Raw genomic sequence first — 12,036 nt, 5'->3', positions numbered from 1 at the left:
GCGTGTCCACAACCTGGAACCAGTTGATTATCCACCCAGAGCACAGTTTTCGCAGTGGTACCTGGAACAGTGTGAAATGCATCCTACATTTCCATCCTTTGTGTTGTTTACCGATGAAGCAACGTTCGGGTGTTCAAATGGTTGAAATGGCTCTGAGCACTATGGGACTTAACATCTGAGGTCATCAGTCCCCTAGAACTTAGAACTAATTAAACCAAACTAACCTAAGGACATACACACATCCATGCCCGAGGCAGGATTCGAACCTGCGACCGTATCAGTCGCGCGGTTCCGGACTGAAGCGCCTAGAACCGCTTGACCACAACGGCCGGCCGTTCGGGCGTGATGGAGTCTTCAATATGCACAATTCGCATGTTTGGATAGAGGATAACCCACATGCCACGGTTACTAGCGCTCATCAGGTGCGGTTCTTCGTGAATGTGTGGGTTGGTGTTGTTTTGAACTGTTTAATTGGGCCGTATCTGCTACCTAGGCCATTAAATGGCAGGCACTATTACAATTTTCTCGCCAGAGCATTGCCAGAATTGCTGGAAGACGTCCCGCTCCTTACAAGACAAAGCATGTGGTTCCAAAATGACGGTGCGCCGTCACATTTCAGTTGTCGTGTGCGTCGATTCCTGGACCGACGGTTCCCAGAAACGTGATTTGGCGGAGGTGGTCCTGTACCATGGCCTGTTCGATCCCCAGACATGTCCCCTCTGGACTTTTTGTGTGGGAAGAGTTGCGCAACCTTGTTTACGCAACTCTTGTTGCATTAGAAGAGGATCTGGTTGCCTGGATAGTAGCAGCAGCAGGAACAATTCAGGGTACTCCTGGGGTTTTTGCCCGTGTCGGACAGAACATGATCCGGCGGTGTAACCTTTGTTTACGTGTCAATGGAGGCATTTTTGAAAATCTACTGTAATTGAAAATGGGTTGTGTTAATGTGTCGTCTCTTGGTCATAAAAAGTGGAAAAGTGTTTGTTGGTTTAATTAATTTGCCACCAAAGAAATCTTCCTCTACCGGTTTAAATACTCCTCATAGGGGGAAAATGACATTAGGGAAAAGTATTTGTTTTGATGCCCCCAACAACCTCCCAGAGTTTGTCGGTTTAAACACTTTTCATCCTGTGTAGGACAGGAATTTGTGCACTTTCAAGAAAAGATAGAAATCGACGGGAGCAAAAAAATGTGATGTGTTTTGAGCAATATACGAGCATGTGGGGGGTCCTGTGGCACTGAGTATCACGCGTGCCTTGATGTGAACGTTCTTACTGCGAGATCCAAGATCGTTATATACGTACAGTAGAATGGCTACCGAGTTCCGTTTGCGTAAATAGTTCCTCATTTGGTGCTGTACCTGCTCCATACGTATTTTATGAGCAACGACCGCACACTTCACTCTCCATCATGGATGTTTTATCTGACTTTGGAATATTACCTATGCCATCGGCTGTCCCACACGAAGGTCATGTCATGTATTTTTCGCGCATACACGGGACACAAACAAGCCTTGTCGGAATTAGTAGGTGGGTAAAACTGCAATGAGCAACGGTAGTGACCCTGGAACGCTAGTTTAAAAGCAACAAACGTAGTAGAAAGCTAAAATAAAAAAAATTGTGAAGCTCTTTTTCTTGAACAAATAACCTAATTTTTCTGAAATTGTGATCCTTTGTTTGTCTGTACATGTACATCTCATCTACCGATTTCTGTTCCAATCGAATAATTCCGTCGTGCTCTTTTTTTTTCTTACGGTGTATATTCTGATATTCTGCATACTGTGTGTGTGTGTGTGTGTGTGTGTGTGTGTATTAATGACAAACAAAGGAACATTGCAACACCAATGATCAATCTTTTTTATATAATAAGAAGATCGATGTAAGTTGTAAACCAATGATAGTTAAAGAAATGATAGTTACTCGATAGACGTTATTATGACAGTTCGCATGAACGATCCATGGAAAACGCAACTCTCATTTGGCTAGTGCTTCGCCGCAGGAACCCAAAACTCACTTTTACAGTCGGCGCCATATCCAACGAAGGCTCATAGTTTTGTATCCCGCCCGGAAGTCGGCGCGTGGGTCTGCTCCTGTAACTGAAGGGTAGGCGTAATGTAGGAAGCTAGGAGGAGCAGGTGAGGTAGAACTCTCGGTACTGCAATTAAAAGTGGTTTTACTATTTCACAATACAATAAATTGAATACATAATTTGTAACTTAACTTTGGCTGAGATGAGCACGTAGGTGCGAAACTCTACATCAGTCAAATCTAACATCGGCTATAAGTTACAAAGGCAACATCTGTAGTGGATCGCCCAATAGGGAATAGAAACAATGTTGCTTGGTCGTCTACTCGGAATCAAATGGGGTGAATCTGGAGCGGCGCTCGTAGAGCTGCACAGCGCCGGCTAGAGGGCGCTGTCGTCGGTGTCGGTGTCGTAGTGCCAACCTAACAACTTGTACCTACGCCGTGGCATCGTAGCTATCGATACCACACATAGATCTCCCCACGTTATGCTACGCGAATATTTCACCCGGTATCTCCCCGTATGTGTATCTAATCAGTCATTGATGTACGTTCTGCGTTGAGAATTTATTCGTGAGAGACTCAGATTACCTGTCATGAAAGTAAGACAAAAGAGAGACGTATTAATATAGTTCGAGCTATTGGTTATGTTCACAATCAGTGGTAGAATGCCACCTCCGGGAAAGAGTCTGCTTTTTGTCCCGAACATAGTCTGAATCTGTAATAGAAACATGGTATTGGTTAGAGTGCCGTAGTGTCAGATATTAATCAGTAAGTTACTTTGGTACCGATACTGGATGAGTGTCTAAGCTCTCAGGGTTATGGGATCACGGATACAAAGAAACAGTGGTGACTTGTAACGTGTGCTTATACTAGGGAGTCTGTGGGTGCGTCATGTCGTGCAGTTGTCACTGGCTTGAGTGGGACGAGATCCCGTAGGCGTTTGTGAAAGTTTTACTCTAACCGAAATATTTAAAGCCTTCTGCCGGAATTAACAGTGAGATCGAAGTGTTTTACAGTATTCCGTGAACTTCCACTGGGTCACTCCGACAACGTCAATATTGATTCATGCTATTTTTAAAACATAAAAGAAGGCGGTAAGTTAATTACTCGTCTAATAATTCATTTCTGATACATACCAAAGACGAAATAATTTCCTTTGTTCTTCGGAAGTTAGTATTCGACTTTTGGAGACCTATAATTCATAACCGAGCCTTAAATAAGTGAGGAGCCTGAAATCGTCAAGTAACATTTAAAAATGGGGCGAGGGGGGAGTAGAGCAAGACCACGAACATTAATGTTTTTTCTTAATGTCAATTAGCAAATTATAGATCTATGATACTGCGAACACTCTGCTTACCGCTGTAGCTTTTCTAAGTGGTTTTTCACAGTCGTATCCAAATGTGGTTAAATACTGTTCGTATCTCAGACAACCAGCTCTTCAGAAATAACCGTTCACAACAGAAAAAATGGATTCATTCATGTTTGGTCGACTGATGAAGATATCATGCTCATCATAAGTCCCGCTAAAAGCCACACGCTCGCTGCCATTAAAAATTGCGCTCATTCTTCGACCTAGTACCCTCCCCCCCCCCCTCTTCAACTTTGATGCAACTACGCAGAGGTAACTCCTTGTTCACCCCGCAAATGCAGTGTTGATCTGCTAAGTGAGCCTCTTACCTATGATATTTCTTCCACTGCATCCCAGGGCACACATGCTATATGAGCATTATGTTTATTATAAAATTGTCACCCACAAAATAATACATCTTTATTTGTCCTTTAGCTCCACTTTCCTCCCCCTTCAATGGTGACTAGCATTATCCTCATCACTCTTCCTTCGACGACTTCGAACTCGGTTTCTACATATGAAAATATACTTCTCAGAAATGTACCTTTTTTGGAGTTACTAACGCTATAATTCTTAAAACTGATCTACAATACATAGCACTTACCTACAATTAACAAGATTTTATTTTGAATTTTCTAATAATTATTTTCTTACTTTAAACCCAAGACTACATACAGCTCAAATCTCCGATTTTTAGAGTTAGTTGAACTTGTTAAGCAAATAGACATTCAAGCTCAAGTTCGGAGGAAAGCTTTGAGAGTTCCTCAAGGTCAGAATCGTAGTCGGACAGGGAGACGGACTCTCCACTTGTCTCTATAACTGCGTCCTTAATAAGGTGATCAGCAAGATATGGTGACGAAAAATGAAAGGAGAGGGTTGAATTCGATGGGCATGCAAGAAAATTGAATATGAGTAGACTGTCTAGCATTCGCAGACGATATGGTGATAACTTTCGGAATCATTAAAAGAGTCGGATAATCAAACCAAGCAACTACAGAGACAAACAATTCAAGCAAGCCTACAGATCTCCATCATAAGGATACAGTGTATGACGAACATCAAGACAACACCTATATGGATGACATTAGAAAGAGGGAAATTTAGAAAGTGGAGGGATAAACACCTAGGATGTATTGAAAGTAGTCTGGCAGAAGAAGAAGCAAAGGGAGCAAGAAGAAACGAGATGAATTTGGCATACAAACTAGCTATGAACATCTACAATAAGAATAATCTTTCGATAAAGGTAAAACAAAGGCATTGCTAGATTGTGGTGCACGCTGAAGCCTTATATGCAGTAGGAAGCCTGAACTTCATAAGAGCAGTGTTACTTAGGAGGATAGAACTTGTGGAACGAGAGGTTCTCAGGAGAACATAGAGACCTCGAGGAGCAGGAGAGAGTTAAGACGAGCAAATCAAGAACTGTATACCCAGACTGAGAAAATCTCGGGGAAAAGTTCTTCTGACATATCAGTAGAATAGACTAGGGAGGGTTGACACAACAGACAATGACGTTTCTTGTGAAAAAGTGAACCAAAGTACGCTGGATACGAGAGGTACAAAGAGATTTGGACATAACAGGATTACTGCTAACAGAGGTTTACAACAGGGTGGTTTTCAAATCCAAAATTAAGACTGGCATAGGTTTCCAGGACAGAAAATTAGATCCAGGGCAAAATCATCCTGGACAGAAGAGCGTAGACGGTGGCGAAGTAGGAGAAAAAAAAGCACTCCACCAGAAGCGACGAAGGCGATACGAATTAACGGGGTAATCGGAGTGCTAAAACGAAAATAAGAAGATGGAGGAACTTTTTCATGTAGAAAGGTATGAAAATCAATATCCACTGGCATATAACTTTTTATAATCGTTGCATGTCATGAGACGAAAAAAATATCACGTATCTGCGACACAGGAGACAATGAATTTATGCAGATACAGAGCTCTAGAGGAAAGTACACAACGAAGACGCTCAGGACTGCAGACATATTACATCAGTTCCAAAATATTTCTTGCCATAAATCCGCCTAAAGTATCCTACATACAGAGAGATAAACTGAAAACATGTAAGATATTTCGCCGGCCGGGGTGACAGAGCGCTTCAGTCGGGAACCGCGCGACCGCTACGGACGCAGGTTCGAATCCTGCCTCGGGCACGGATGTGTGTGATGTCCTTGGGTTAGTTAGGTTTAAGTAGTTCTAAGTTCTAGGGGACTGATGACCTCAGATGTTAAGTCCCATAGTGCTCAGAGCCATTTGAACCATTTTTTTTTTTTTTTGTAAGATATTTCGGCATCGTCAGTTCCCCATTAGCCCTGCACCTGAGCTAAGCACACGAACAGCCATCTGATGACGGAGCAAGACCTCCGTAAATAAAAACTTAGTGGGCGGTTACGTTGTGGTTTTTTATGATAATGATTTGTTTCAAAATCCCAAGATTATTGGTTTTGTTCCAGTTGTTACGAAGATCTCCTGTTTAAGAATCAACATGGGTTCTGAAAACAACGATCGTATGAGACACAACTCGCTTTGTTCGTCCATGAGACGCAGAAAGCAAAAGATGTAGATACAGGCGCCCAGGTACATACCGTGTTCCTCGACTTCCGGAAGGCGTTCGGTTCATATCCGCGCTTCCGTCTAATGAACAAAATACGAGCGTACCTAATATCAGCCCCACTGCATGACTGGACTGGAGAGCTTTTAGCTAACAGAACACTGCATGTAATCCTCAAAGCAAGTAGTCAGACGTAAAGGTAACTTCAGACATACTCCATGAGAGTGTTATGGGACCATTACTTTTCTGAATACATCTACATCTACTTTTACATCCGCAAGCCAACGTACTGCATGTGGTGCAGGGTACTTTGCGTATGACTCTCATCTCCCCCCTCCATTTTTCCTATTTCAGTCTGGAAGAACGATTGCCGGTAACCCACCGTGTGGGCTCAAATCTCTGTAATTGTAATTATATCCTGATGATCTTTTCGCGAGATATACGTATCAGGATGCAACATGTATGCTGACTCCTCTAGGAACGTACAAACAATGTATTTACCTTAATGCTGTTCGTTCATGACAACCAGTCTTAAAAATTTCCTTTTTCTGACGGACACACGGCCAGATCGTCCGCTCTCGAAACTCTGCCATCTCTCTCCCCACATCCACCACTGCTAGCGGCTCACCTCCAATTGCACAACGCTACGCGCTGTTCACATCCAACTTCCCAACACTACAATAGCGAATATCCCAACAATGCCAACCAGCCACAGACTGCACACACCACAGTCAGTGATTTTCATACAGAGCGCTACGTGACGTTACCAACATAAAAACCTAAACAGCCTACTTACAATACAATCGTCCTCCACTTACCGTATTCAAAAGTGTATGCCGGCTGAGTTTCTCGCCTTCCGACTTCCATCTGTTTGGCCCAATAAAAGATACACTGCAAGGGAAGCAGTAGGTGGATTACAGGAGGGTTACTGATCCAGCAAGACGTTGGCTCCGACATTGACCTGCAGAGTGATACCACGCGGACATACGGGGTCACCCAATAAGGTGGTCCAAGGACGTCGCATGGAACGGGTATTACGTTGAAAAGTAGGGTTTTGTAGCCAAAAAAGTGGTGAATAGTATGGCGTATTGAAATCCTGAATAAAATCAACCTGGTTTCAGAAAAATTGAACACCCCCATAGTTTTTTGCAGTCTTTCCGAGAAAAAACAACTCCAGTTGTTTTTTCACTACAAAGGTTGAGCCAAAGACGACCAGTTGTTACTAGGTACACTGATTTTCTTTACTGTTAGCCATTAGAAAGGGCAAGAGTTTTACGCTCGGCCATTACGGGGGTCTGCAAAAATGTAGGTGGCTCGCCGAAGAGAAAAAGAAGAGCATTCCTCGGAACCGCCGTCCCGTTAACGTAACCCGAAAGAACCTCGGGTCGCTAAATCTGTCAGCGAGACGGACTTGAGCGCCACAGGAATGCGTCAGCCGGCGTCCCAGCAGAGGGGCGCGCGTAAGTGAGGTAGGGACCGCGGAGTGCTCGCCGCCGCCTGGGGCTCCTATGTTTAGGCTGGCCGCGTGGGACACAACGCTGTCCTCTGTTCCAGCGTCGCGTTCCTCGCGCGTCGGCTCCCACGCCACGCCTCTGTCTGTGCGCTCTCTCATCTGGGCCCACGTACTCCAGAAATGACCGCTGCCCGCTATTAATAGCGCACGCATCCGAACAGCTGCGGCTGAGTCACTCTTTATGTCCCTATGTAGCTGGCGAGTTAATTGCCGGGCAGTCTGGCCGAAGCTTTTAAGGTGCCCAACCTCGTCATTGAGGCAGAGGTTTTACTACTAACACTCTCGGCTTAGCGGTGAAGGACGGTTAGTTACACAAAAGATGGCGCTAATTTCCGCTTAAGTCACTTACTAAATAAACACTCTTTATCGAACGTCTTTCCAGCAGTTAGATGTGAATGCCAGACATTTGCCACGCTGCACATTTGCCACACTTTCCCCTTCTCCAGGTAGCTTGAGTAGCGATCCCTCAGGTAAGGGAAGCCCTTCCTCGTACTTCTTCTGTCAGCTTTCAAACAGCCGTCTCCCTTTCGTGCACCGGATCCAACGCTCTTTTCAGCAGCTGGTGGACGTCGGTTCTCCGGTTAGCTTTATGTGGGTTCCTGGCCATGTCGGTATCCCTGGGAACGAAGCTGCAGATGCCGCGGCCAAGGCTGCGGTCCTCCAGCCTCGGACAGCTTCTTGTTGTGTCCCTTCGTCAGATTGTAGCAGGGTAATTTGTCGGCGCATTGTATCGCTGTGGCATGCCGATTGGGCTGCACTTCCAGACAACAAGCTTCGGGCCTTGAAAGCTCTTCCCGTGGCTTGGACGTCCTCCTCACGCCCTTCTCGGCGGGAGGAGGTAGTTTTGGCCCGGTTGCGAATTGGCCACTGCCGGTTCAGCCATCGCCATCTGCTGACGGCTGCGCCGGCGCCGTTCTGCCCATGTGGGCAATTGCTGACGGTCCGCCACATTTTAACGTCGTGTCCGGATTTTAACACCCTGCGTCTCGATCTTGGCCTGCCATGTACTGTAGAAGCCATTTTAGCGGATGACCCACGAGCAGCTGCTCGCGTTCTTCATTTTATCAATTTGACAACCCTCTCAAAGGCCATTTGATTATGCTGTTTTCTTTTTTAATCCTATGCCTGTCAGTATGTCTTTCATCGTGTTTTCCGTTTCGTTGCTGTTTTAAACTTGTGACTCGTGGTGCATTCCTAAAGTAGTCTGGGCGCTAATGACCGTTGACGTTGTGCGCCCTAAAACCACAAAAAAAAAAAAAACCGTCTCCACATCTAACTCGATACAACCAGTACGTAAGGGACCTTCTTCGTCATCTCGGCGAAATACAGAGCTTCTTCTCCGAAATCGAAATATTTGTAACTTTTGGGAAACGAAAGCAATACCGACGATTATGTCAGTATGTAATTAGTTCTTCCAAGTATAAATATAGATCCATCTGTCTGTACGGTACCTTCCGTTGACGCTTACTTATTGCGATAGAAACAATCCATCGCCATGGGAACAACACGAAAGGAACGATGTAAAGAGAATGCGAATGTACACTGATCATATCTTTTTGGTCACTGCCTACTTTAATTGCTACAACAGCATGCCCAAAAGACAATAAGGAAAGAAGAAATGGGTATGTGAACGTTTGAAAAGAAGAACTACATACTCCATATTAATTTACTCTCTAAAATCCGATGTCCCTTGCGGCGAAACATTAGTTAATAAATGTAGCGGGACAGTGTTCAAAATATGACTGAAAATACGCTCACTAAATAGAGATAAGAACAAAAATGGTTCAAATGGCTCTGAGCACTATGGGACCCAACTGCTGTGGTCATCAGTCCCCTAGAACTTAGAACTACTTAAACATAACTAACCTAAGGACATCACACACATCCATGCCCGAGGCAGGATTCGAACCTGCGACCGTAGCAGTCGCACGGTTCCTGACTGCGCGCCTAGAACCGCGAGACCACCGCGGCCGGCAGATAAGAACATCTATGACTGACATGTCATCTAAAGTTGACGTACATTTTTAAAATGTTAGAAATAAGGAAATGAAGTAATACAGAATGCTATGCTTGTAACGTACGTTGTTGTTCTACATTGTTTAGTTCTGGTATTTACAGAGTCCCAGAGAAAATATCCTAGGTTTTGGAGGGAAAAGCCGTAATTGTAATGATCTGCACCACAACAGAAACAAGAAGCACAAAGTAAGGAAAAATAATGTAATGTGTGTTCCAGCTCACAAGCGACATTGAAGCACATAGTTCCTGTGACTTAGTGTGGGCAGAGGTTATAATCGACAAACGCAATAAATTAATAACTGGCTCCTTTTAGTGACCCCCGGTCTCAGATGGAAAATTTGCTGAACAGTTAAAAGAAAACTTGAGTCTCATCACAAATAGGGACCCTACTCATACAATTATAGTTGGCAGTGACGTCAATCTACCTTCCGTATGTTGACAAAAATACATTTTGAAAACCTATTGTAGACAGAAAACAACTTCCGTAATTGTTCTAAATGCTTTTTTAAAATTAGTTTGAACAATTAGTTCACAAGCCGTTCAAATTGTAAATGGTTACGAAAACACACTTGACCTCTTAGCCACAAATAATCCCGAGCATTACGACGGATACAGGGATTAGTGAACAAACAGTAGTAGCGAGGCTCAATTCCGTAAAAAAGAAATTCACCAAAACTAAACGCGAAATATATTTATAAAAGCATATTTTTCGCTGATGGCTACAACGAGTTGAGTTGCAGAGACAATTCTCATATCGTTGGATTGGACGTGGAGGAGATGTGTCCTGGCCGGCTCGTTCGCCAGACTTGAAGCCTCTGGATATTTTCTTGTGGGGATTCTTAAAAGACATTGTTTGTTGACGTTGCTACTAGACCTGAAGATATGTAATAGAGATTTGTCAGAGCATGTGCTTCGGTAAGTGCCGATGTGATAAGGAATACCACTGAATTCATGATAAGAAGATTGCAGCACTGCTTTGATACCAATGGTCATCACTTCGAACATCTTCTGTAAATGGACGTTCATGCCACCTTTATCACCTTCGTTGACCTTCAGAGACCTTACTGTTACACATCATTGGATTCGTCTCAATAGCCGCTATCAGAAAATAAGTACCAAACTATAGCATCCCATAAAAAAAAAGTTTGCCTTCATATCTCTGACGAGACCCCACCTAGCAACAAAAAACTAACGTCATATTATGGCCCCCGTTGTCCCATGCAACTTCTGTCCCACAAACTTATCAGCTCCTATCAAACTTTCGGAGTTATTCCTGGTGGCAATAGTTCGTGACCTACGCGGTATGCATCGAAGAAGCAATGAGGGTGAAAGGTTAAAGAGTGGGATTAACACTAAGAGTGAAAGGATACCAATGACAAGATTCACTGAAGACATTGCTACCCTCAGTGAAAGCGAAGAAGAAACGCAGGATATATTAAATTTCATTATCATGCTATCTTCTAAGGGAATAGTGTTACGTTCCTCTTTATGAAAGACGTTTCTTTTCTTTCTTAGAGCTTCGTGTGTTTGCATCGGGAGGTACGCGAATAAAGCTTCTACACTCCATGGATATCAGTTCTGCACAAACAAAGGCGAAATTAATGCTGAATGCATGTATATCGGTTACAGGATTTGTTTATCGTTACTGCAGAAGCAAGAGTCGAAAATACACAGTCGCTTATTTTCGTAGAATTTCCAAAATAATTCTCAGTCGAGCTACGAAACTGCACTAGGGGTGGTATTCAATCCACTGTTATTGTTGACATTACTGAAGATACTATTATTATTAGAGTACCGCGTAGAAATAAAACTACGTTCAAAGCAAACTACGGAATGTATTCTGAAGCGTATGCTCAAGCAGGCGTTTCGCCTCGCAGCGAGAACCTGTGGTTCAGTGGGTTCCGTAACAGCAAGCAATTACAGGAATTTTCTCGGGTGCCTGATGTTTCGGGGAAAATTTATTAGTATAAAATCTATGGAAGTCCAGTTTCCGGTTTATTATTGGATAAAACGCCTCTGAATTGCACTTTAAAATATGAAATACAAATTGTGAGAAAGCCAGAGATGCTGTTTCTCGGTAATCTTCTAAAAGCTTTATTATTTCTGTGAAGGTACACGTAGTTTTTACACAAGTTAACATAAGAATCACAGCTCGTCTTGCGCGATATTATTATTAAATTGCCTCAATCATTATTATTGTTATTCAACCTTCTTACTTTCTCTCACAATCTTCTCTATTATTTCATACAGAGAATGTTTATGCGTGGGCCCGTAGCTGACAAAGTATTTTCCCTGAGAATTACAGTTCCACAGTTTTACTTTTAATTTTTAATTTCCTTGTTCGCTCCTAGTTTCGGGGTCGCAGCTTCATTCTCAAGCGCACGTTATCGCTCAAATCAAACAAGCTGCCATGCTGCAGCTTGGCATCATCGCAACAAAGAAATAAAAAATAAAGAGCGTACATGGGGAACCTTTATTTCCAGGTGAAATTTTTCTTATTCGGATCCGCGGGTAACACGTACTTGTTACAGATAAAATCAGGGGTCCGCAGGAGCTGTAAGCTTTGGTCAAAAATTAAAATTT

At 43.4% G+C, this 12,036-nt stretch overlaps 1 protein-coding gene across 1 annotated transcript in view; it reads left to right on the top strand.

Annotated features, from left to right (window-relative positions):
- Window positions 1–12,036, top strand: part of LOC126199366 (teneurin-m) — a 358,266-nt gene that overhangs the window by 52,922 nt on the left and 293,308 nt on the right. The window lies entirely within an intron of this gene.

Source organism: Schistocerca nitens, chromosome 8 (assembly GCF_023898315.1).
Source record: "Schistocerca nitens isolate TAMUIC-IGC-003100 chromosome 8, iqSchNite1.1, whole genome shotgun sequence".
In the NCBI taxonomy this organism is placed as follows: Eukaryota; Metazoa; Arthropoda; class Insecta; order Orthoptera; family Acrididae; genus Schistocerca; species Schistocerca nitens.
This window is presented reverse-complemented; position numbering and strand designations above follow the sequence as displayed.